Consider the following 21,744-nt stretch of genomic DNA (forward strand, 5'->3'; position numbering starts at 1 on the left):
ATTGTATACATATCCAGAAGGTAATATAATTCCTTTAAATCTTCCTCGTTTTGAGATGATAGAGTTTCATAACAAATCCATCTTTTTCGCATAGTTGAAAGAACAGGATCAGAAGATAGAAGTAAACTATTAAAAATATCTTCATTCTGTGATTGCCTGGAGCATTTTCTTGAGCTGAAAAGTTGAACATGCTTAAAATCTCGATTCCTCGCTTCCTGGGCTTCTTCTGTTAACTCTCCAAGTGGAAGAATATTCGATTCAATTATTATTTGACCATGACACAATACTTTGTGTACTGTTGGTGTTAGTTCCCTCCATGGATACAGAGATACAAGTAATTTAGAAATTTCAGATGTATATTCCCCAAATCGATTTCCATTAATTTTCTCGCCGTATTACCGTCATTTGTACTACCGCAACTTGGAAGTGGTTTGTCGATGTTTAATCCCATCTGAACTTTAAATTCTTCTTGGATTCTGCTTTTTTCCGCAGCTCTCAGTTCTTTCAATTCTTCATTATTTTTTGTTGATTTAGTAAGATTCTCTGGCACACTTCTATATTTGAGGTCGTATGCTATGTGTAAAAAGTAATCCAAAAATCGTATTCTGGCATGAAGTGGTGAAATTCCGAAAGACAGGACTTCTTCATTAATACTTCTGCTTTTGTTTTATTTGAGAATTGCGACTTTTTCTCATTACATATTGAGCATCTCCAGAAGGAAGAAGTTTCTGTTATGGCATTGCTGACCTTTCCATCAATCATTGTTAAGCTTAGCTGATATGATACGTTAATAGAGAATTCCTTTATTTTTATGCAAATGGGCTCCAGTGCATTTATTTCATCTTTTAAATATTCCCCTAAATCTTTTGTTGTTTTCTTTGACTCCTTTATATATTCAAATCCAATTTTGAACCCGGATTAGGGGAATATGAACGAATTTGTAATGGCACTAATGATGACATAAATACACTTTTTGTAGTCTGCTAATGTTCGACTTCCACAAGCTTGGTTTGTATTCTGGAAGTGCTGATAAACCGTCACATCCCCACTTACACATTAAGACAACATCACAGTTATGAATTTTCCTTAGTTGGTCTTCTGAAAAGTCTGACACAATTCTTGATGCTGTGTTTTCGAGCAAAGATGATATATCAATACAGCTTCCACATCATTAACAGCAATAGGTGATGGTAGGATAGTTTGTTTTTTTCCTGGATCGCATTGTATGATGGTAATATATTGTGTCCTTTTTCATGCAGAGCTTTCCTTAATATTTGGTACTTATTTCGACTGAGACCCAGTTCCAACATAAGCGCTATTGCTTCCTCTTCAGTAATATTTGATTGTGATGTTGGAGTTGGTATACTTTCCACAATTCGCTAAAGTCGTTTTGGTGATGCATTAGGAAGAATAGTTGCAATATGTACGGCATCCATAGGTTGGTTTTCCTTTTTCAGCATTTCGTTAAATGTATCAGCAATTTCCTCATTTGAGATTGAAAAAAGTTTTTGTGTGACCCTCTTTTTTTTGACCTTGAACATAAGTCTTCGTATGACTTGCAAGGCGTCCTCCTGTGATGTGTTGTAAGTTGAGATTTCCGTAGTAGTTTCCATCCAACTACAAAATTTTAATCGAAATTCTTTTGATTTCCATCCACAGACTTACTTTATACATCAAAAAGTTTAAAAAAGTTTTTAATTTTTGATATGCCTGTTTTGTCTACTTTTCTACTATATGTAGTTTTTATATAATTTGAAATGTCTTCAATTCTTTCTGGCCCTTTTGAAGATACACTCCATAAAACGGAACACAACTCTTCGTACTTTAACATATTTTTGAATGTAATTGAGATATTGGCTTGAAAATTCTTGTAAAGAATCGAGAATTTCCATATCTAACTAAAAAAGTTATTAAGGGATAAATATGGACTAAATTGTTGAAGCTATCTGCTACCCTATTAAAATTTTGATAAAAATCATAGTTTTAGAAATTCAACAAATATGTAATATATGACAAAATCTTTATTTATGAACAAAACTCAATGAAATCTTCAACGCTTGTTAAATTTGTCATTTCAAATAAGAAAATGCAAAAAAAATTGAAAAGGTCAAAGGGCATCCCGCAATTCCCAAAAATAGGAATGAAAACCCCAAAATGGGATTTTTTTTACATTTTTGTCCATAGGGTCCACATTTCTTTTATTGCTGGGAAAATACTTTTAGAGCAAATAGAAAACATATTGAGGTTTCCAAAACTGCTTTCAGTTTTCTGATCCCAACTTTGGGATTTTTAGAACATGTCGCCCAAAGTTGAAGTTTTGATAAAAAATAGGTCATATTCGGAAGGACGCTAAAGCGTTCTGCGTAAAGATACCTTTTAGAAAACTATAAAATTGTTATATGTTCTTAAAGAAAAATTTTATTTTATTAATAAAAGAGTTAAGACACACATTTTGGGCAAAAAAAAAAAACGGCAAAAATCTAAATTTTTTGAATTTTTAAATTAAAAAAGTTATATTTTTGGATCTGTAAATGATATTGATCTGAAATTTTGTGTATAGTATTGGAAATTTTGTTGTCTAACTAATTGAGTCCATTTGGTCCCAAAATTACGCCGGTATTCAAAAAAAAGGCGGACCAAGGTATGATAAATTTTTGTATTACTTAATTTTTTAAATGCCTATAACTCGGATATTATAAGAGATAAGTAGTATGTCCATGCATGTTTTTTCAAGATCTCGTCGAGCGCTTTGTATTGGGGTGAAAAACAAAAAAAATGGCACGATCAGTTCTAGTTCAGTTCTAGTTCAGTTCTAGTTCAGTTCTAGTTCAGTTCTAGTTCAGTTCTAGTTCAGTTCTAGTTCAGTTTTAGTTCAGTTCTAGTTCAGTTCTTCTAGTTCTGTTCTGTTGAATCCTATGACTGTAGTTATAGTTTAAAATTTTTCTTCAAATATATATATTTTTAAAAGTTTATCTATTTCTAATATCAAGTAAATAACTATTTTTAAAATAAATAGTTACATACTAAAATAAAATTTATTTTAACCACATTTTACCTTCGTTTCCCCGTAAACAAACAACATCAACAAATCTTTGAAGTTATGACAGTTATTAATAAAATTATGTAAACAAAAAAAATTATTAAAATTAATTATGACTTCTGATTGTTGATGTAAAAAATCACTTTATATTTATTTTTTGTAATCTATAACAAACAAATTTGTAACAAATTTTATGTAACAAAGATTAAGTTAATTTACACAAAACATACGTTAAGAAAAAATACACTGTGAAAAATTTGTTTATAAATAAAAAGAAAAAATATAAATAAATTTGAATTAAAAAGCAGACATCTTATTTCACTATATAAACATATATTTGTTGTTTATTTCAATTATTTACTTATATTTCTTACTGAACACATAAACATTTGTATTAATTACAGTGTAGACTAATTGACCATGAAATATATTTCATGCAATTTTCGCTCTCTTACTCCGTATGTGAAAAATTCTCGAGGAACATAAATTGCAATAAAAACTTATTAATTAACATACACACCAAATTGGCGTAAAATGTCTGTATCACATTTGTTTTTTTTTTTTTTTTTAATTTTTTAAATATGATATTTTTACCCTAAAGCTTTTTTTTGAATAGAATTAATTACATATCGTTGTTGAGGTAGCAAAAGCACTTATAAACCTTTTTTGAAATAGTTGTTCAAAAGAGGAAAATTGTTTTAAATATTTCTGAAGGAATAAGGAATAATGTTATAAATAATTTGAAAAATTTTATAAAATGTAGGGTGTCTGTCATTAAAGATTCCAAGAGTTTTATTTTAAAAATAATAAAAAGCCACATAGGGCTTTTTATAGAGACATATGGCCATAAGTATGCATGAAAATTATTATATTTTTTTCTTAAATTTCAATTGTTTATGGTCTATATCTGTCCAATAATAATTGTTATGAATAATTACGACTGTATAGTTATAATTTTGAATTGTGTGAAACGAATTGTAAAATTAAAATGTAAATTATAATCCACAGAATTAGGGTTTTATATAACAAGAATGTTTGACAAATAATTGTTTAATAAAAGTAAACAATTTTTATTTTAATATAAACAGTGGACTCAATTACAAAAAAAAGTGTCCAGTTCTTAAAAAACTGGAGTTATATGTTCAAAACTTATCAAGTTTTCTTGACACATGGATAGTATAGAGTTTCAAAATTAGTCAGTTTATTATACTAAATGGATAGCTAGTAAACAAAAAACAAAGTATTTCCAAAAGAACAACATTTATCACCACTTCAAAAGTAGCAATAAGTGATGTTTTTTTACCTTCCGCGGAAGTGATGTTTATCGACGTTTAAAGAAGCTAAACATAAAAATTACTTTTGAGAATGACTTTAGATGTAGTAAATTTGGAATCAAATAAAAAGGATATCCCTCCTATGGCGTGCTTGTGTTAAAATCTTAATTTCATCAGGTGTTTTTCAGTACTTCCATGGAGTAAATTTTACTTCTTTTTAGCTTCATATGCAGTTAGTGTTACCGATATTTGCACGCTCCGAAAGTTTCTATGAAATCATTTTCAAATGTTTAAAAATAACAAAAACTATTTTAAAATTTACTTTTTTTTACAATTTAAAATTCTGTCTGCATAAATAAAACTATCCATATATATGTATATTGTTTAATAGAATTATTTATGCTGAATATACTTTCTAAAGGTTTGAGATGAATCTCATCAGATTTACGAGATATCTTTAAATTTAAATAAACTCGGATTCATATTTTTTTATATGTTCCCACGACAATTGGAACTATGCTCCGGAACGACCCGACCCAGCGACAGCTGTATCAATAAAATGTTTTTCCCAGGAAAGAACTGTCAGTCACAGTCGAACTACTTTTTACAACAACAACATTTCTTTATAAAAATATCTTGTTGTAAATATATTTGATTTTCGCACTACCACACACTGATTGCTCACTAAAATAAGTTCATCATAATAACCCGAAACGTAAGAACCTGCCAACCAGCCGAAAAAAAAACAGCTTTGAAGTAATGTTTGTTGGGACCATTTCTCTTTATCATTTATTACACAGTATGAACTGCTGCAATCTGTACCGAATCTGACTTGTCTAAGGCGACCATTGATTGAAATACGCCCAGAATAGGAGGCCAGATGTGATAACGCAATTGTACATTATGGTAGCGATCGGTCAACAAAACACATAATTTCAACACACACATACAGACAGACGGACGTGGCTCAATCGAATCTCCCAGCAGTTCGACGGGACAGTCCCCAACTGACCACTTAACCTACCACTTGTGGTGCCCCCTAGCCACCTGACTACCTAGGTGACCAACCATTTTAACATGGGCTTGTCCTACGAGGAAGTCAATCGTCACTCTACACCCTACAAAAAGACAGTAAAGAGACGATTGCCTCCGCCCTCGCTTACAAAGGGGACACTAAAGTGACGACTTATTTGTGACGAAAGACCAAAAACATACGAATTAAAGTCAGCCAGGTGGTAAGATATTAATGGAACTAAAATTTAAAAATTTCAAGTGTCTACTCTCTAGAATACTATGGGACAATAATGTGACTATTGACCCGAAAGATATAAATTTGAGTCAACCAGATGGTGGCATATTAGTAGAATGTAATAATCATTTCTTCAAATGATGGGTAAAAAACTACTTTCGGAAGTACAACAACAAAAAAAAAACTACTTTTAAGAGTATAATCTCTAGGTTACTTGAGGACAGTAAAGAGACGACTGTCTCCGCTCCCGCTTACAAAGAGGACACTAAAGTGACGACTGTTTTCATTCTCGATTACAAAGGGTACATTCGTGATAAATGACCCAAAACATACGAATTACGATCATCCAGGTGGTTAACTATTGGTGGAAATTACTGTCATTTTCGTATGCATTGACTCTTTGTCGAACTGCTGGGTTGCTATCTATAAGGATCTAGAATATACATATATACTTTATGGGATTGGAAAATTATATTATAGAAATTACAAACGGAATGATAAACTTATATATACCCTTCACACGAAGGTGTAGGTTATAATTATATGTCTGTCCAGTTTTATAATTATATTAGCAGATTGTATTTAAATTCAATACAAGTAGATTTTTAATAGAATTCAATGCAAATGTTATTCTAGAACAAAGAAATGTAAACAGCTGTTTTTGTAGTACTTTGTATTTTAACGCTATTTATGTATTGGAATTTGTGTACTTTTAAAAATTTTATTTGCAAAAATATTTCTGAACTCCTAATTGATTAATTTTTAAATGATTATTTATCACTTAATTAATTTCAATTCAAAAACATGATTTGAGTTTTTGTTTGGTTTTACTAAGTCTCTATTGATATTGTTTGTTTTCATTGATCATGACATTCAAATGTTTAATAGACAATTAAATTTAACTTTGTTCAGTTTAAATAGAGAGAAAAAACACTAATCTATTATTTTCAGAGATATAGAATAAAAACTTGGAAAGATCAAAACACCCACATGAGTAAAATTTATAATTAAAATGAAATCTTTAAAAAAATATGTAGTTTTTTTTTGCTTACTCTTTTAATTTATAATAAAGGTGTTAAATTATTTATGTATTTTATATAAACTTATTTGGAAATAAAAAAAATTCACCTTTTTTGTATACAAAAAAAAAAATATTTCACTTTTATTTTATAGAGATTTTTTTTAAATTTTATTATTTTTTTTAATAATTTCTTTTTAAATGCGTAGTTTACGTTATTTTCTATATTAAGTTAATATTTTCAAACACTTTTTTTTAAATATTTCGTTAATTCATATAACGTTTTTTTTTCTACTCTCAAAATCGTAACTGCAAGAGTAAAAGAAATAGTAAACAACAATTTCGTTTCGTTTATCCGTTTCTATGGGTTTTAAGATACTCGCACGTTCCGCATACAATTCTCGACTGATCGTGTTTATTATGGCAAAACGTTTTGGTATCGCAAAAGCTGTTGTTATTATTATTGTTATTGTTGTTGTATTTGTAAAAGTTTTTTTTTTTTAAATATATTTAGTATATGTATAGTAGGTATATTATTGTTGTAGATATTTAGTTTGTTTTTGCTATTATTTGTATTTCTCGCTGATGTTATTTTCTTAATATAAATTTTATTTGAGCGTACAAAATGTTTATTTCTTGTTCATTTGTAACAACAAAAATGCTCAAGTATTAGAATTATTAATGTATGAATATAATGATGAATCTAAGAAGAAATGTTAAATAGACTTTATAAGGTACTAGTTATACCCAGTGTGCTTTGCTACCCTATTCGGATGAGGCCGCCATATAATACCCTACACATTTTACAAAAATAAAATGTAATTTACTTGCCATAATAAAGCATTTAAGGGTGGGTTTCTTTCTACTCAATTAAACTAGGCTTAACTTGCTGTTAGATTAAACACGGAACAAATTTAGGCGGACTTTAACCTATAATTGTGTTTTACAGTTTTGGATTTAAGTTCAGTCAACTTTGTTAGTATTGCCAACTTTTTACTCAAAAACATAAACAATGAACAGCTGTTTTTTGCAATTAATACTTTTGTAAAATGAAAAATTTTGGAAAAATGTTAAATAAACATTTTAAACAATAATAAATAAAACAAAACAAATCAGAAAATTGCAAATTTACTTAAAATATTAAGTTTTTGTTCTTCCGATATCATTGTTTTATTGTTTTTGTTAATTGAAATTTTTATGGTTTTTTTATAGGGGCTAGGGTCATATGAGGCCCTATAATTATAGAATTCGTGAGGGTCATCAAGTATAGTATAAAACTTAGTTTTGCAGCATTTTGTCGAGATTTGAGTATATTCAACATAATTATGAACTTAAAAGCCCTATTCGGCGGGTTCATTTGTATGAAGGCTAGATGAAATAATGGACCGAAGTTAACCATTTTCAATAGGCTTCGTCTACGGTACCATAAAGGATCATGTGCCAAATTTCATTGAATTATCTCCAAAATTGCGCCCTTTAGTTTATTTACAAGGTTTACAAGACCTAATGGGGGGTTCAGTTGTATGGAGGCTAGGTGAAATAATAGACCGATGTTAACAATTTTCAATATGCTTCGTCTACAGTACCATAGAAGATCATGTGTCCAATTTCATTATCTCAAATATTGTTATTTAATTCATGTATGTGGTGTCCAATTTTATTTAAATTTTAAGATTCTAGCTCTAATAGGGGACTTTAAGCTCCCCAGATAAAAGTCCGCCCATTTCTCTCCAAAATTTTCAGATGAATATTAAAGGAATTTATACAAAATATGAAGAATCTAGTTCTTTTAGTTTGACAGATAAACCAAATTTTGTATTTAATTCCTATGGAAGGTGCCAAGTCCCCCATTATACTCTAAATGTGCAGATGAATATCTAAGTTTTTCAAGTAAAATTTTGAAGATTCGAGCTCTAATAGTTTCTCAGATATAAGATTCATATGAATAAAATTGGTAGTGCCACGCCCCAATGCTAGTCCGCCCACTTTTTATCCTAAATAATCTAATTGATACTAAAGCGGCTCCGACAAAATTTTAGGGCTCTTACTGTTATATAATATCAAAAATACGGATTTTATATTCTTAAAATGGGCGTGGCTCCTTGCCCACTTGAAACTTTAAAATAAGAAGTAGCTTATTACCTATTCCAGACATACCGGAATACTTTGTGATAATTTTAAGAAAATCGGTTCAACCGTTTAGTAGTCTATAACGTTCAATCATACAAACAAACACACATTCATTTTTATATATACATAGAAGATTTATTTGTTTGGTTGCTTGTTTTTGCAAGGTTTTCTCATTGGATTTGTATCTAGACTTTAGCAAAGCATCATAGATAGAATCAGTCAGTCATCATCTTTGTTAGATGATAAATGAGCTTTTGTCTATTTAATGTTCCTTAAGTATGGACTAATTTGTTGGAAAAAAAGTATCATTTGGGTTTAGTACCGTATCGCTTATTTACATTTCAAAAAGTTATGCAAATTTTTACTGATCAAATATAGGCAAAATAACTTGTTGTCTATAGCAAATAAAGAAGTTCCAATGTAGCGAAATAGAAGTAGAATTTACTTCATGGAAGTAATGAAAAATAACCGAAAAAGTGATGACTTTAATACACACTTGCTATAGGAGGGGTACTCTTTTTATTTAATTCCAAATTCACTATTTCTAAAGTCACACACGACTGGTACCAAATTGACACCAAAGTGTTTATAATTTTTCAATAAAAAACGCTGTAAGCTCACCATTGACTACGGATTGTTTGTCAATAATGAACTTACCACGTTTGGTAACATTTAGAGAACGGATGTGTATTAAATTCAGATTTCGATAAAAAAAATATTTGCAATATTGACAACGTTGCGGTGTCAACATTACATAGTATTATCGTATGTATGAATATACTTTGAAAATGGATGTTATTAAAAAATTACAAACACTTTGATCTTCAACTTGGTATTAGGCGTGTATATTTCTTTTTTCATCTGGGTATAGTGATCAAAGTATAATCGTCCGATGTTCAGAAAATCAGTTTCCTAGAAATAATTGCTAAAAGATTCCCGATCAATGTTCGTGAGATATGTCACTACCAAGAGTTTTAAATCTAAGCCAGACAATGACAATAAGGTGCTCTAATATTTTACTGTCCTTTCTACATGCTCTACATTCGGCTAAAGTATCAATCAATGTACGTAAGGGATTTCAATCCCAAGATATTTAAATATAAGCCAGACAATTATAGGAAAATGCTCCAAAGTTTCATTGTCCTCTCTACATACGTAAAGTTTTTGAATTTTTTAGTGATTAGTCGATAGTAATATCTGATCGGGGTTTTGCAGAATTATCTCTACTATTAAGATCATTCTCTGAACCCTGTCTGGCCAATTAATTTGTGATTTCGTTACTCTGACCCTTCTGTGTATAACCTGACTAATAACTTCAGGTCCCTTATGCAGCTGGTTTCTAAGCTGTAGGGTTCTATAAATCGACTTTCGAATAATCGAACAATCGACTTTTTGTCGAAAAAAGCCGAAGTCGACTGTCGTCTGTGAAAAAAGTCGAAAAGTCGACTTTGGAAATAAAAGTCGAAAAGTTGGAAAAAGTCGAAAATTGTTGGAAAAAGTCGGAAAAACTCAAAAATAGTAGTAAAGACGAAAATAGTCGAAGAGTCGGAAAAAGTCGAAAAAAACCCGAAAATAGTCGAAAAAAATTGAAAAAGTCGAAAATAGTCGAAAAAAATCGAAAATAGTTGAAAAGTCGGAAAAAGTCGAAAAAAGACAAAAATAGTGAAACAGTCGAAAATAGTTGAAAATCGAAAATTGTCGACATGTATGAAATAGTCGAAAAGTCGAAAATAGTAAACAATTCGGAAAAAGTCGAAACTAGTCGGAAAGTCGAAAAAGTAGAAAAAGTCGAAAATTTGGAAAAAGTCGACTATTTACAAAATACTTAAAGTCTAAAAGTCGACTTTTAGCTAACTGAAAAAAGTCGACTTTTCGTTTCAACTATAGAACCCTACCAAGCTGTAGGTGAAATACTTTAGATTTTGTTACTGAAAATAAATGTGGACATCTATCAACTACTTAAGTTTAAATTTTCAAAGTCGATCACAAAAGAATCGATAATAAAGACTGTAATAAAAATCGAGTTAATATTCACTAATCTTAAGAGTAATAAAATAAAATTTTCCCATATAAAAACCTACATCAAATAAGTACCAAACAAAAAAGCTTGTCATCACTGTAACTTCATCAGCGTTGAAAAAAGTTTTCGCTTGCTCACATGGAAATGACGTCACAAACGTTTGTGTTTATCATATTTAAGCTTTTTTATACTTTTCTTAAATAAAGAATATTTAAGATTTTTTTAAACAATTCAGAATAAATAATATGAATAAAAAGTTTAATATAAAAGAGTGTATGATAAAAAGAAAAGAAATCTGATACAATGGTTGACATTTTTGGGAGACTACGTATGTCGGTGAATATGTAGATAGCAAGCAAGAGTTATATGAAATGAAACCTATTCTGTCATCAAGTTTTTATAATGACTACTTTAATTAAATTTAACTCTAATACGTTTTAAATCGGCAAATAATGACAGGTGGGTGACATTAGGGCAATTTGAAACATAATTATATATGAGAAATTATAATTTGGTTTAAAAAAAGTTATAATGATTTAAGTGGGAGGTTTACAAAACTTTAGGTTTGGAATAAAGTGTTATTAGACTATAGATTGGACTAAAGACTAGACTATAGATACCTAGAATACAGACTAGACTATGCTATGGACTAGACTGTAGACTAGACTATAGACTAGACTGTAGACTAGACTATAGACTAGACTGTAGACTAGACTATAGACTAGACTATAGACAAGAATATATACTAGACTACAGACTAGACTATAGACTAGACTATAGACTGGACTATAGACTAGACTATAGACTAGACTATAGACTAGAATATAGAATAGACTATAGACTAGACTATAGACTGGACTATAGACTAGACTTTAGACTAGAGTTATATACTAGACTATAGACTAGAATATAAACTAGACTATAGATAAGACTATGGAATAGACTAGACTAGACATAAACTAGACTAAAGACTAGACTATGGACTAGACTATAGACTAGACTATGAAATAGACTATAGAATAGACTATAGACTAGACTATACTGTAGACCACACTATAGACTAGACTATAAACTAGACTACAGGATAGAGTTTAGAATAAACTATAGATTAGACTATCGACTAGATTATAGACTAGACTATAGTCAGAAAATAGACTATAGAATAGACTATACCTAAACTATAGATTAGACTTAAGACTAGACTATACATTAGACTATAGATTAGACTATAGACTAGACTATAGACTAGACTATAGACTCGACTACAGACTAGACTATAGACTCGACTATAGAATAGACTATAGACTAGACTAAAGGCTAGACTATAGACCAGACTATAGACTAGACTATAGACTAGACTATAGACTAGACTATAGACTAGACTATAGACTAGACTATAGACTAGACTATAGACTAGACTATAGACTAGACTATAGACTAGATTATAGATTATAGACTATACTATATATTAGACTATAGACTAGACTATAGACTAGATTATAGACTAGATTATAGACTAGACTATAGACTAGACTATAGACTAGATTATAGACTAGAGTATAGACTTGATTATATACTAGGCTACAGCCTAGACTAAGTCTGCATTATAAACTAGACTGCAGACAGGTCTATTGACTATAATGTCAAATAATTAAAGTACTAAATTTTCCATGCCTGCTAAATAACAACAATATTTCCTGTAACTTGTTGTTATTTTTGTAAAAAAAATATTAAATCTATGCAAATTTATGCGCTTGCTATTGTCTCTTTTCTTATAATTTCCTTTAAAAATATATGTATTTTATAACCCTTAACCTTGCCACAAAAATTCCAAATAAGAAAAAAGATACAAACAAATCTTCATTGTTTACCAAATATGTTGGTCATATCATGATGCCATGTCTTGAATGTACATAAATAGAGTCACAAGATGTTATAACAACAATAGATTTGAATAGTATTCAACTAAAAGATATTTTTTTTACTTTTTTATTGTTGTTGCAACATTGAAAAATCTGCAAGTTTACAGATTGACTAAAGAAATATGATTTAAAATGTAAAACAATGTCTAGTAGATGTGATTTAAAGATGAATATAAAATGAACAATAGTTAAGAAAACTAGCACAGGTATTGTTTTTACCGATTTGTTTACTTTAGATAGAGTAATATCAACCTTAAAAGTTCAGCATCAAGTGGCATCTGGGCAACATTTTTAAATCAACAAATAAAAATTGTTTTTTAAGATGAATTTATATTCAGGTTGAAGTATGGCAAAGTCGCCAAAATAATGATCTACTTTTTCAGAAATTTACCAAATCTTTTAATATTTAAGATCTGATGTTACTTTTAACGTCTTAGAAGAATGCTGAAGTTTTTGCTTCTAAGACATTTAAAGGTTAATTTGAAAAAAAGCGTCGCTGTAGTACAACTGGTCCACACTAGGAAACTTTTTTTTATTCTCATTTAAAGTTTCCTTAATTTCTACACATTGAAACTTTTGTTTCAGAAACTCCGTATTAATTGCATTGATTTGTTGTTGTACGAATGAGAAGAATAACAAAACAAGTTACCGAGTACGAGAAACTCCGTACCGTGGGAGAGATGAGTGTTATTTCTTTCTCTCTTACGCATAATCAAAAGTTTACTGAAACTTATTGTCAGTCGCAATTCAGGTCTGAGTTGGGGAACAACTCTCGCGTCATCGCGATTATTTCTTAAACGCGTTCAGGCTTGTGTTTGTTGCCTGGCTTTCGACAGTTTTGCGTCTCGCTCGCACTGGTGTAATGTATTACTTCATGTAACTGTTCAAAGTTACATGTTGTCTACATTAACCTCGTGCTTTCGTTTTACCTCAAGTGAGGTTATGTTTTATTGGTGGAGACCATAGAATACTCAAACGTTTTTAACTGGTGGAGACCATAAAATACTCACGATATAACCTGGTGGAGACCATTTAAACTCAAATATATACTGGTGGAGACCATTAATACTTTTGATGAAATCAAGTCCGGATGCTCCAACTTCCTATATGAAGGTATAGGTCGGTTGGTGGGGTTTTCTCTGGACAAACGTGTGATAACCTGGCAATATGAGTGCTTGATGCACCGCCATCCTAATCAAAACCCAAAAAAAAAAAAAAAAAAGAAACTTATTGTGAATGTGTGGGCCGGAAAACAAAAAAATGTTTCCTAATGTGGACCGGCACTTACTAAAACTTATTGTGAATGTGTTTCATAGGCTTCAACATGTAAGGGATAGTTTGTTCGGTTAAGATGTGAGCATTTTTTATAAAGATCAACTAGATATACCAAAAAACTATCCGAGAAATAGTTTGTTCGGTTCAGATCAACCACTTAAGTTTGAAGACGAAGAATTGGAGGCATTGTTCTATAAAAAGTTTTTTTTAAACTCAACAACAGCTTGCAAGCAATAATTTTAAAAGGTTTGGGAGCAGCTTGGGTACCATACGAATTCCATCCGAGAGACCGGGAAAGACGATTCTGTACGTCCGAAATGCTATTTCCATAGTCTTATATATTGTTGGGAGCAGCATTAGTACCATACGAATTACATCAGAGAGACCGTGAAAGACGATTCCGTATGTCCGAAATGCTACTTGAACTTTTTATATGAGAAAAATGTTTGCACCGAATCATTACAACGATAATCCAAAGCTTAAGATATTGTTTGTGAAGCCAGCTAAGAAACCTGTTCCGAATGCAACTGAATGCAAGTGAATTTAAAGATAATGTTCGGCAACATGTTTGGTTTTATCTGAGTGATATGTTCAGATACGGTTATCGTTCTTGCCCTCGAAAGATGGCTTTGCCCAATACATTTGAATAAATTTATATTGACAAATGTTTCGAATTATACAGATGTATACATGTCGAAGAGGTCATTTTTATATATCTACCTTTAACAAACAGCATTTTATGGAAAATATTGAAAACGTTTTTATTTTTAAAAGCTTTACCCCACAAATTTTCAATAGTGATGACAAAATTATTGTAATATTTTCCCTACAGAAAACCGTGTGTGTTATAAAATATTTCAACGCATTTCAGATTTTTACAATAGCAAATTATATTAAAAACTATTTCTTATTGTCCGCAAAATTGAATTCTTTACAAATAAATATTTTAACATTTTGAAATTTACCTTGGTACAGTTTTCCAGCTGCTAGAAGAATCCGAGTCATTAGCAATTACTTGGGTGGATGAAATATATATATAAGACATATATATATTTCATCTTAGATTCACTCATACCCTGATTAAAATTTGACTATACATTGTAGAAGTTTAGTGTAGGAAAACGCGGGGATATAAAAATCCCCCCAATGAAGACGTAGATTTCAATTTACTAATATAGATGATGGCACAGTGATCCGCGGGGATATAAAAATCCCCCCAGTGAAGACGTAGATTTCAATTTACTAATATAGATGATGGCACAGTGATCCTAAGGTTGTTCAAGCTTTCCCGTTCCAATTGCAATATACCTGTAAACGATGAAAGAATTTGTGAACAGAAAGTTTAAGCCTATTCTAAAATAACTAGGAACTAAGATATTTGGACTATTTTAAGATCGTATTCATACTTGAGATTAGACTTTTAAAAATTTAAGAAGCAATACACTGTGGATTCGAAGCATGATACGATTTTATTTAAATTTTAATTGCAAAAAACCTGTAATATATAATTGGTTTTTCCCGACTAATGATACGCCATCCCTGCTATGCTAATAGGTCCAATTATGGGCTGATCTTCAAGGAGATTAATGTAACACTTTTTTTTCAAAAACCAGTACTCAAGTGATAACCTACGGGAGTTGTGTTTGGGAATATTCAAATAAAATCTATTTACAATTAGGTGAAAGGGAACACCTTTGTAGGGAGTTTATTTCACATACAGACTGTCCGACTAAATAACGTGTTTTCCATTTAATGTGCCATGCGATCCTCAGCCCAGTCAACCAAAAATTTCTGGTTATTGAAGTTAATTGTTGCGTTGGACGTCCTCTCCCAAAAATATACTTTGAAGAACCTATCCATACATAAGAGTTAGAGTCCATTTCTGGTGGGCTATAAGTGGTGTAAATGGCTTGAAAGATTTACTAGCGTGGAAAAGGACTGATTCAAGACCTGCGTTGAAATGCCATCTGCCACAGAAAACTTATTTATGTTGATATCTGTTAAAACCCTTTGAACAGCTTGGTAATAACGAATGATCGAATATAGTTGCTATTGAATGAAAAACCGTTAGACACAGAACTGGTGCTAGAGTAGAACCACAAAACTCTAACGAGAAAAGCACGACATGCAAGCCGAATGATTGGTATGATGTTTCGTATTCTGAATGGACTGGATGGACAAGAGCGGATGTAGAATGTAGTGCATCCTCACGAACATTGAGGAAATCTGAGTTTCTGAACATCGAACAAGAACATCTTCATGAAGCATTAAAAAAGGTTTTTCTCACCAACATTTCTATGTAATAGGTTCATAACAATTGTGGTCTAAGTGTATTAAAGCCGTGATACACGGTTACCAGATCTTACAACGTTGTCAGTAAAATGTTCAGAAAATATCTAACAAACGTCTGAACTTAAAATTTTTCTTTTGCAACGTTGTCAGAATAGTCATTACTGACAATATTGAAAGACAAAATTTGTAAGTTTACACTGTAATTAGACATTTTCTGCACATTTTACTGCCAATGTTGTTAAATATAACAACCGTTTATACATAGCATTAGTTCAGATTTGGTGTTTAATACATCCTCTCCTCGACACCTTACCTACTGCTACTTTTTCCACTTTGATCAGTGGTTGATTGGTTTACAACAAGCCTGAGTTATTCAGTTCAGTTTAAAGGTTAGATGGACTTTTATCATTCCGATATCAGATCCTTAGACTAATCTAGATCATTCGGAGATTAAAGTGTCTTTGTTGTTGCCCAGCCAACGTTGAAATTAGTACAAATTTTTGGATACATGATTAAATATACCTTACGATCATTGATTGGAAAATCTTGAGGAATGACGTCCAGTAAACTGAGTTTCTATACATCGTTTATTTTCAGCAATATTTACAAGTAAATGAGTGCATAACAGGCCCTAGATGAAGTTCTGATGTTGTTCCAACGACACCTAAAACTACGTATATATATTATTCCCTACTCTTCTTCGATCTAATTGTCCAAGTCAGCAGGATCTAAACCTAGCCGCCGAATCGCATTTGACGCCTGATTTTGATTTGTAGTGCAGTTGAATAGGCTTTTAACATTGTGAGGGCCAATCCACACATAGGACAGAGATCTCGAATGTTTGCTGAAGGGATACAGCATCCTGATCATAGCTGTGACATTAACACTCTTCTAACTCTGTTTTAAATGGTGGATCGTGTAGCTCATATAATTACATCCCCATAGAAACTACTTTAATAGCAAGGTGTTATGTTCCATAAATGAAAGCATCATTCTCGTCATATCGGTGTTCTTCTCACGTCATTTGAATACAGTTTGTTACCGATCTTAGGGCTGCGTTTTGAGCTTCTTCCAATGCGCGTAGATAAATCTTGGAGTCCACACTGCCGCATTGTATTTTACCACTTAGCGGCTAATTCGTTAATAAGTAGTTAAATAGGTTTTCTTATACATTAATTCCCTTAATGCTGCAGGGTGGAGACTTGTACCTTGTTACTACTTTCTTGCAGATTGTAGAGGTGTTCGCTGATGTGAGATCAAGCTACAACGACTTTATTCGTATTGAGCCCTTTAGTTTGTTCCTGAAGGTTTACAGGCACAGACTGTCGAACAGGCAGGTTAACATGGGTAAAATACTACTAAACTGCCATAGTGTACAACGTTAAAACACAAGGAACCTATACCTTCTATAGGGTATACTGAAACAAAACCACAGCCATCAAAATTTGGTGACACCAAACATTTCGTAAAGTCACAATAGAGAGAGATTGTCTTCAATGTTTTCAGTACAAGTGGTTACTTCAGACACAAAGTGATCATGTTAAGTTTAGACGTTTATGCCATCAGACCATCCTAGCGAAGAGCTATCATCATCATGGTCAATAGTTGTTTAAGATTCTTTTGTATTTACTGCAGTTGTTGTTTACTTTTTTTTGTTGGAAATCTTGTCTTTAATGTTAATTCTAAATGCCTTATTTAGTTTTGAATGCTGTAGCAGTTAGTTGGTTTTCTTGAAAAGATATTATGACTTTTTTATTCTTTGTTAATACTACGTACTAGTAGATGTCCTTATTTATATGATAAGATTCCGTTAGGCATAATATTTCCCACTACTATTTACTATTAAATAAAAATAAAAAAATAGAAAAGATTTTGATTGCAATTGTTTGGAATGGATTGTATGACTGGCTGGTTGGTAAGTTGGTTGGTTGTTCATTTAGTTTGGTTTGGTTGGCCTCAATATCTTTTTATGGTTTGCGTGCTGATGCCTCTTATATTTTGTGGCTGTTGTTTTTTTTTGTTTAGTTTTATTTGTTTATTGTAAATATTTCATTTGTGGCATATTTAGTTAGACAATGTAGTGCTGGACATAGTTTTCCTATAATTGTTGTAGTCGTTATTATTTCTGCTATTATTGTTGCTGTTGGATTTAAATTTCTCTAGACCAGTGTATTTATTCCTGGAATTATTTTTTTTAGTTTTGAACACTTAAAACTGTTAAACATTTGTTGGAGATTTAAACATTCGTGCGCTGTCTTTGTTTTATTCATCATAAGTTTTATAGTAGTAGACATTTTGTCACTTGTGTTTTAACATTTCCATGAATTTAGAAAAAATGTAATTTTGCTTTTATAAGCAATTGATATTTTTTAAAATATGCATTTACTGTTTGTGGAATACTGTGTGGAGTGTTTTTTTTCATAATAAAAATAATGATTACAAATTATTACTTCAGAAATCAAGAAGGCGTTAAGATTTTGTGCAATTTTTGAAAATACTTGTTAAGAAAGTTGTGAAATTTAAAACCTTTTGAAAGTAACTTAAGTCTGCAGATTTTTCTTGAGCATAATATAAGCAAAATAAGGAAAACCTTTCAATCTTATTCACCCCTATCACCAATCATTATTTCACGTGAAATATGTGGTGAAGGGACTTTATTCTAGTGTCGCCTAGACTCTATTCTAAGTCAATTAGACTCTACTCTAATGTCGACTAGATGTTACTCTAGTGTCAATTAGATCTTACCGTAACGTCGACTTGGCTTTTCCTGAGTTCGACTAAACTTTACTCTAGACTTTACTCTAAGACGACAATATTCTACTCTAGTCGATTAGAATAGACTATACTCTACTCTCGACTTCCCCCCGGGGGCATGTTACCTTGGCGAAGACCTGCGCCTTGGTGTTATTGCAATCCCGGGGTATAAAGAGGGCCCAATACCTCCAGTCTGACCGGGACTGAAAAATTGGTTGTTTCAGTCTACCGCTTGGCTTAGTCCTTGCATAGATTGCCAGAGGTCTGACCAGAGCACCGCATAATCTGGTACTACGGGTGGCCAGTTGCCCGCAGGACTATGTCCTGGCTAGTCAGTTGGTTGAGGTTCCTTCTGGATCCACGTAGTGGCTGTTGGTTGAACCCAAATTCGCGGGAAGAGTATATGTGGCGGTTAAAAGACTGATGCATGATAATAGTCAATATTTCGGGATAAGATTTCGTTGCTGTTGCCGAAAATCAACATATACCCCACAGAGGAGTGACTGTGGGACTAAGCGTTGGAAATGAGTTGGTGTCAATTGTATATGATATAGAATGAATGTAGAGGTATACGGGCCTTACCCCACCCGTATACCTAAATGAGTGTGTCGTATGTTTTTCTCTATGAATGTGTCGAATAAATGAGATGTGTGCTGGGTTGAATGATGATGGATGAAAGATATCATATACAAGAGATACCGATTAATTTTCCTTCCTTGTCCAGATGTGTTCAGAGTTTACTCTGTTCATATCAGACTTGCCACAGCGTGTCACTGTGAGTAAGAACGATGTCTACGGCTTATTGATGGATCGTGCTTCGGTCCACCGGTGCTGTTGCCGAATCAATAGAGCCATAGTAGTGTGGTTGTTTTACAACGTGACTACTTTGGCAAGAGATAAGATAGCTCGAGTACTTCAGCAAAGTACTTGCGCATGGTACCGGTCATAGCCAATGTGCAAAAATTGCCACCTGAGTTTTCATTGAAGACAAAGGGGCGATGGTAGACCGTTCTCAAGTCTACCCTGTGGATGAAAAAGACCACCGTGAGATAAGGCCGACACGGCAGGTGCTCACGTTAAAACTATCGACAGTCTGTCTACTCTCGACTAGACCTTTTTCACGTGTCGGCTAGACTTTACTCTGATTGTCCAAGTCAGCAGGGTCTAAACCTAGTAGCCGAGGCTCATTGATTATATTTTAGTTAGACTTAACTTTACTCTAGTGTCAACTAGACTATACCCCAGTGTTCATACTAGACTAGTCGATTAGACTATAATAAAGTTTGACTAAACATTACTCTAGTATTGACTTGACTCCAGTTTTGATTTTACTTTACTCGAGTGTGAACTGGACTCTACTCTATGTCAACTAGAATTTACTTTAATCGCGACTAGTGTCGGCTAGACTTTGCTGTTATATCGACTAGTCTTTAATTTAGTGTTGTCAATGCTTTACTCTGGTTTAGACTAAACTTCACTCAATTGTCGAAAAGACTGTATTCAATCAGACTTATACCAAGTGTCGGCTCGACTTTGCTTTAGTATCGTCTAGACTTCTCGGTACATAAATACCGGAGATATGAGCAAAAATCCGAGATAACCTATGACCTAACCTACATTAATGTCCAGGCCTTAAAATTGGGCTAATTAAACTCGATGTATCCATAAATTCATTGGACAGAGTGAAGAAGAGTTGGCTGAGCAGTGTCATGAGGGTCTGACCATATGCAGGACATTCGTTGGGGACGGCACGGTCTATACGTGATAAGTAGGCATGAGCCTGTTGCTCTTGATTTCCGCCACAGGTTATCTTCCGTGTTCGTTATGGGCGGTGGGCGACCTTCAAGTGCGTTTTCCTGCGACCGTGGAATGCTCCAGTGGATCATGCACATATCTGAATATTTTTTCCTCGTATATACAAAGATCCATCCTGACATGCCTCGGGGTAGTATCCAACTGTGTGAAGTTAAAATTGGAATGACTTCTCCGATAATATCCCAGGAGGAACTGTTTGGTCAACATGTAGGTCCTATAAAGTGGTATTATTTATATAGGTAGAAATGAATTTGAATCATCTTAAAGTCTTGTTTTCTTGTCTTTCTTTCTGCCCTTTAAAGTAACTTAGTTTTGTAGACTTTTACAATTTGAATGTAATTTTAAGCTGCTCCTTAAAGTATGCTACATTTTGTAATTGTTATATCTTACAGTGATGGTCTTAAACAAAAGTACACAATTCTTTTTTGTGAGCTTATTTGTTGTCGTAATACTTCAACTGTGGCCGATAGTTCTTTGTTGGGAAAAGAATTATCAGCTGTCGCTGAGTTGACAATCTTTGGCCGAGTATGACTCGGGCGTTCTGTACTTTGGCTAAAGCAAACTGTGGAATATCTTAAAATTGGAAAGGCCAAATCGACACATATGGCGGTGAAATTACTGTTCGAACGCTACGCGTTGATTACACAGATGGATCAAAAGCTCCAGATTTTGTGGGAAGCGGTATATGGTTCCCGGACCAGAACATTGAGGCATGTTTTGTTTCCAACCCACTTCAATCGGTGTTTATAGAGGAAGCTGTGCCTATCTACGAGGCATTGTCGTTGTCAACTGCATCAACCGAAAGTTTTTTCCCCAGGAAAGAACTATCGGCCACAGTCGAGCTGTTACAACAACAACAACGAGGCATTGTGCTTAGTAGAGCTGCAAGCATGTCAGTTTTACGATCTATACAATCGTTCTCTGACAGTAGGACTAGTCCTCTGATATATAAGAT

At 32.5% G+C, this 21,744-nt stretch overlaps 1 protein-coding gene across 1 annotated transcript in view; it reads right to left on the reverse strand.

The window, feature by feature from the left end:
- The window catches only part of LOC111684027, a 28,765-nt gene extending 22,012 nt beyond the window's left edge, over window positions 1-6,753 (reverse strand). The window contains exon 1 of the mRNA XM_046950060.1: window positions 6,692-6,753. The gene's annotated coding sequence lies outside the window, so the exon portion shown is untranslated. The remainder of the gene's footprint in view (window positions 1-6,691) is intronic.
- Between the last annotated feature and the right edge of the window lie 14,991 nt (window positions 6,754-21,744).

This window comes from Lucilia cuprina, chromosome 4 (assembly GCF_022045245.1).
Source record: "Lucilia cuprina isolate Lc7/37 chromosome 4, ASM2204524v1, whole genome shotgun sequence".
NCBI classification, from domain to species: Eukaryota; Metazoa; Arthropoda; class Insecta; order Diptera; family Calliphoridae; genus Lucilia; species Lucilia cuprina.